Source organism: Podarcis muralis, chromosome 13 (assembly GCF_964188315.1).
Source record: "Podarcis muralis chromosome 13, rPodMur119.hap1.1, whole genome shotgun sequence".
Taxonomy (NCBI): Eukaryota; Metazoa; Chordata; class Lepidosauria; order Squamata; family Lacertidae; genus Podarcis; species Podarcis muralis.
In genome coordinates this window covers 52,381,462-52,387,700 of record NC_135667.1, presented here as the reverse complement: position 1 = coordinate 52,387,700, position 6,239 = coordinate 52,381,462, and positions in this window count along the sequence as shown.

The window sequence follows — 6,239 nt, the reverse complement described above, 5'->3', positions numbered from 1 at the left end:
GGGAAATGGAAAGGTGGGGGGGGGGGAATGGCGCAGCCCGAACGAACAGAATCCCCACATTGATCCACATGGTGATTCCCAGACCATCTGCAGGCTGGATCCAGAAGGCAATTGGGCTGGATCTGGCCCCCGAGCCTCAGTTTCCCTACCCATGGTTTAGCGAGTGAAGAGGGGAGGCTGCAGCTTTATTGCCACCCGGTGAAGCCCTCAGAAGTGCCATAGTGACAATCCAGGGGTTTGTTAGGGTAATAGTTGAGGGCCCCTGAAGGATAGGGTCAACCACAGATCTCTCTCAAGTAACTGCACCACAGCAGAGGGCCTTTCTGTCTAGGCTCATCCCTTCTAGCACAATCATCCTAATGGCTAAACCATGCACCCAAATTATGGGCCTTCCTTTAATGTTTCTCAGTATGTTAAGGGAATTTGTTGAAAATGAAGGCTTCTGCACACTTACCATAGAGCAAATCTTGCTTGATTCAATGGAACTCAGTTTTGAGGGCTACTTTCTAGGACACACAATCTGTTCATTAGTTTGTGGAGATTTTTCTGTTCGCCTTGACATCATTTTAGCATTTCATCAAACCCTTCTGAGTGCTAGCAACTGTCTGATGGTTACATAAACCAATTATTTTTTCCCACAGAAAGAGCTTCCCATCTGGTAGACTCAGTTGCTAGGCAGGGGTTTGTTGCTTGTAGCAACTCTGCTGAAACCTTAGTCAACATCATTAAGCGCAAACGGAACAATAGGTAAATCAGCTCTAAGCCACGGGTTAATGGAGTGAATCATTGTGCAGTGCAATTGGGGGGTGTCTGTGTACATAAATGGAAATGTGCCACTTTCCTCACCTTAGAAAAGAATGTTTGTTGTAAAAGCATAAATGGAATAGCTACAACCTGCTTTCAGAAACCCACTGTACAACCTTGTGTACGCTTGTTTTCTTACTGGTGTGACACCTGTGCACTTTCTAAAACTGTCAGAAAACACTTTAATTCTTGTAGCACTGAGTTCTGTAGCCTTGGAAGAGACTGCTTTTCAACATTAATCAACCAGTATGGTTTGTTTAACAAAAAAAGCTTTTACATATTTACATCAAACATTAGAAGCAACATGGCCGAATTTTGCATACAATAGAGAATCCTAGCTCAGATCCACTATTTGTACCTCCATGAATTATTTACAAAGCCAATAGCAGTAAACCTGTCCTTGCTAAACATATTAATGCAACACTATTGTATTGCATTGGAGAATTCTTATTGAAGAATAATATGTGAATGTCCACCTCTCCCCCCAAAAACAGAGAGTAAGGATAATTAACTTTAGTCATGGGCTGTGTCAGTTCAGTGGCAAGTGGATAAAATCGGTCCTTTCTTAGCAACATGGCACTCCCAAGTATAGAAATGTGTGTGTGTGTGTGTGTGTGTGTGTGTAGTTGTTGCTGCTGCTGTTATTTCTTCACTTTGTCTTGCTCAAGGGAATCCAAGGGACTTGCAGCCAACCAACCAAGGAACTAGACAGCCTTCTTTTTCTTTGGCAGTCACTCATAGCCGAGTAAGATTGTCTTCCATAAACACGGCTTTAACAATGAGTCCGTAAGTGACTGTGGAGGCCAATTTTGGATCCACATGTCCTTCCACAGTGGGGACATTGGTTCCTGGGCAGGAGTTGATCACTGTGTGGATTTGCTAAGGGTGCCTTCCTCCTAGCACGTTTCTCCCTTGTGTCCTGATTTTGAGTGTCTTCAAAGCCCATGACACCTTTGGTAAAGCCTGTTCTCCAACTGGAGCGCTCGCAGACCAGTGTTTCCCAGCTGTCAGTGTTTATACTACATTTTTTAAGATTTGCCTTGAGACAGTCTTTAAACCTCTTTTGTTGACCACCAGCATTACTCTTTCCATTTTTAAGTTCGGAATAGAGTAGTTGCTTTGGAAGACGATCCCCAGGCATCCGCACAACATGACCAGTCCAACAAAGTTGATGTTGAAGAATCGTTGCTTCAACACTGGTGATCTTTGCTTCATCCAGTACACTGATATTAGTTCACCTGTCTTCTCAAGTGATGTGTAAGAACCCCACATAGGTACATTAAAACTGGGGGGGGGGGGGGGGGAAGAGAGAGGAAATACATTAGAAACAGCTTGCCTGCTTCTAAAAGGGCACAGGTAGTTAAAAGCCAAAGGCCTGGCTATAAAAGAAGGTTTTTGCCTGGTGCCTAAAGATATGTAATGAAGGTGCCAGGCAGGCCTCCCTAGGGAGAGTGTTTCACAAATGGGGAGCAAGCACAGAAAAGGCCCCTCCTTATGTTGTCTCCCTCTGGACAGGGCACACAAAAAGTTGACAAACAATTGCTACATGCCACCACCCCCCAAATCTGGAAGCAGAAACAACCACCTGGGAACAACAGGCAAAACCTGGTAATTGTTAATCTCTCTGGAATGAGGCATCCACTTCCTGCAGTCAGGGCCAGCCCAAGCCATTATGTGCCGCCTAAGGCTGAGTGACAAGGTGGCGCCAGCCTCCTTTCTACAGAAAAAAGTCAACAGGAGTGGCAGCTAAGACTTAGTGCTTAGTGATGTGTACAGGTCAATGTACTCCAGTACAGTAGAGGGTATTCGGCTAGCTAGCTGGAGTGGTGGCCTCAGGGTTTCTTACCCAAGGAGTAAGAGTTCCGATTTGGGGAAACAGAGCAAGGCAAAGTCAAGGAGGGCAAGGTCTAGGTCAGTGATGGGGAAGCTTTGGGCCATCCAGATGTTCTTGAGATGTCAAAGTTGGGGAGACGGGGATTTAAGGACCCGGTCCACTGGCCCACCCGTGCTATAGAAGAACTGTGATTTGAGGTCTCTGTGTTGCCCTGGCTTTGTTTTGTCCTAGTCTGCTTTTCAGAAATGCATAAGAAAGCATCCCTGGTTAGGTTCAGGGCCCATGTGGGTTTGGTTGATTTTTAGGTGATGAGCGAGCACATTCAAACTGGATATTTTGGAAACTTCCCACGTTGCACAAAAGTATCCAGCTCAAAAAGGAATGCACTGGAGTACAACTATCATTAGAATTTGGACTGTTGTTCAGATTCAAGGCATTCTCTTCAATGGAAGTTTCTTTTGCTTAGCTTGCTCTTTACTACATCTGTCTTTTTCTCCTTGATTTTGAGAACTGAAGTACCTGCCTCCCTCTGGCCCTCCAAGAAACTGAGGCCAGCAGTTTGCTTGTATTTGATTCCCCCACCCAAAGTCCTTTGCTTAGAAAACAGCACTATCCATGGATTTACAAAGGGAAGTTCAATTTTTTAAAAGGCATACAACAGATTGTTAACTCATGCTATTACCCAGACTGAAATGCAGAAAATGGCGCCTTGTTTTTCTTTTGCATTTTCTGTGCTCTGAGGCAGTGATAGAATGACAATAAATTTGCCATTGTGCTAATATCCTGTTATTATTGCTGCAAGTGATTCTACTTCTTTTGAAGTTGGCTTAATAGCTGGCTTAAGTGACAGAGTGAGATGTATTTCCATTATTTTTAAGAACGCCTTTAAAAAAAGAGATGCAGAGATTATGACCAGCTCAGAGGCTAATAGACCCAGTCCTCAGATGAAGGGTGTCCAGGAACTAAAGGGTGGTGCCCAGAAAAACAGATCATGTGACCTGGTGGAATGTGGCAGAACTTAGTGGTGGCTGTAGAGCAAGGATGGATGGGGAATTTGAGGCCTCCCACTGCTGTTGGACTCCCATCAGCCCCAGGAGGTCAGGGATGATGGAAGTGGTCAGGGATGATGGAAGTTAGTGAATGTAATCTCAGAGTGTCTGTTTATAATCTTTGAGAATTTGTAACGGACAGGGGAGATCCCTACAGACTGGAGGTGGGCAAATGTCCCTATCTGAGCTCACTGACCATACCCTTCTGTTGGAGAACAGAGCTCTGTGTCATATACCTTGCCCTCCACCATTATAACTGCTATGGGGCAGGGCAGTGCCCCATTGCTAGTCCTGAAGAAGGGTTTGTTACAGAGTTGTTGCAAATGGAATCCCTGATCTGGACCTTGTGTGGAATATGCTCTCCACAATAATGAGTTTCAAAATTTTGCTGCAGAACAGAGTTAAAATAGTTACAAATAAACATTACCAAACACAAAGTAACACATTGCTCTGAAACATCAAGCTGCATTTGAGTCCTTAATACAGTGGTGCCTTGGGTTAAGAACTTAATTTGCTCTGGAGGTTCTGAAACTGTTTTTAAGCTGAGGTACCACTTTAGCTAGGGACACGCGTGGTGTTGTGGGTTAAACCACAGAGCCTAGGACTTGCCGATCAGAAGGTCAGCGGTTTGAATCCCCGCGATGGGGTGAGCTCCCGTTGCTCATTCCCTGCTCCTGCCAACCTAGCAGTTCAAAAGTACATTGAAGTGCAAGTAGATAAATAGGTACTGCTCCGGCGGGAAGGTAAACGGCGTTTCCGTGCGCTGCTCTGGTTCGCCAGAAGTAGCTTAGTCATGCTGGCCACATGACCCGGAAGCTGTACGCCGGCTCCCTCGGCCAATAAAGCGAGATGAGCGCCACAACCCCAGAGTCAGTCACGACTGGACCTAATGGTCAGGGGTCCCTTTACCTTTACCTTTTACCACTTTAGCTAATGGGGCCTCCCACTGCTGCTGCATGATTTATGTTCTCAACTTGAAGCAAAGTTCTTAACCCGAGGTACTATTTCTGGGTTAGCGGAGTCTGTAACCTGAAGCTTCTGTAACCTGAAGTGTCTGTAACCTGAGGTACCACTGTACACTTACATATCTTGCCTCTCTCTGGTCTTGCTTGTATCATCATGGAGCTTCAACAACTAAGACAATGACTAAGATGCTGAGTTCTCAAGTTTCATCTCATGCTGTGAGAGATCACTGCTTGGGTTTCCAGGATGAGTCATCAATCTCCAGTCTATCTTATTGCCTCATTTACCTAGAGTTTAACCCAAAGGTAGGCAAACTAAGGCCTGGGGGCCAGATCCGGCCCAATCGCCTTCTAAATCCAGCCTGCAGACGGTCCAGGAATCAGTGTGTTTTTACAGGAGTAGAATGTGTCCTTTTATTTAAAATGCATCTCTGAGTTATTTGTGGGGCACAGGAATTCATTCATTTCCCCCCCTTCAAAATACAGTGGTACCTTGGGTTACATACACTTCAGGTTACATGCGCTTCAGGTTACATGCGCTTCAGGTTACAGACTCCACTAACCCAGAAATAGTACCTTGGGTTAAGAACTTTGCTTCAGGATGAGAACAGAGATCATGTGGTGGTGGCGGCAGCAGCGGGAGGCCCCATTAGCTAAAGTGGTGCTTCAGGTTAAGAACAGTTTCAGGTTAAGAACGGATGTTGGGAACGAATTAAGTACTTAACCCGAGGTACCACTGTATAGTCTAGTCCCCCCACAAGGTCTGAGGGACAGTGGACCGGCCCCCTGATGAAAAAGTTTGCTGACCCCTGGTTTAACCTCTGGCCTAATGCAAACCTCTCTTTGCAAATGCAAATGAAAGGAAAAAACCCTCACTGCATATAAACATTACATGTTATGCACATTCAACTTATATCTTTGCTGCTATTTCTGGAATGTGTGTGCATGCACACCATTTTATCCTTTGCCTCAAGCAGCAAAATACCATGCGCTGGCGTTGGCACTCAGTTCTGCTTTTTTAAAAATCCACCTTCTTCACTAGTTAGTATCACAAGTACTGGAGGAGAAGCTTCTGCAAGACTGGACTACAGATTATACTCAGATTGAAGCATGTAATGATGGGCACCAGTAACTGTCTCGTGGTCCCAGCCACGACAAAAGCGTGTTGCCTTTCTCTGTTTTTCATGCTGTTCAGTATTGTTTTGTCTTCTAGATTCTCCCCAGAAATCAAGCTCCAGAAATCAAGCTGTCTTCGAAGAGTCGGTGGAAGAAGACTGGAAAAAGTTTAAAGACTATTTACATAAATACTGTAAAATTAATGAATGTTAGAAGAACGTTGGAATGAAGTTATATGGCTTTAGTAGAAATGTTATAAGGAATTAAGTATAAATAGATTAATAGAATATTAAAGGGAAAAATTAGGTTAGAATGGGTTAAGATAATTATAGGATGGAAAACAGAGGAAGATGGAAAGGAATTGCTGAAACAATTAACAGAAGTGGAATACGAAAAGGGAGGTGTGAGGAGGTCGTCAAAATAAGCGAATGAAAGATAAGTTATTGAAATTGATGTGTATTAAATTGTTTTTGT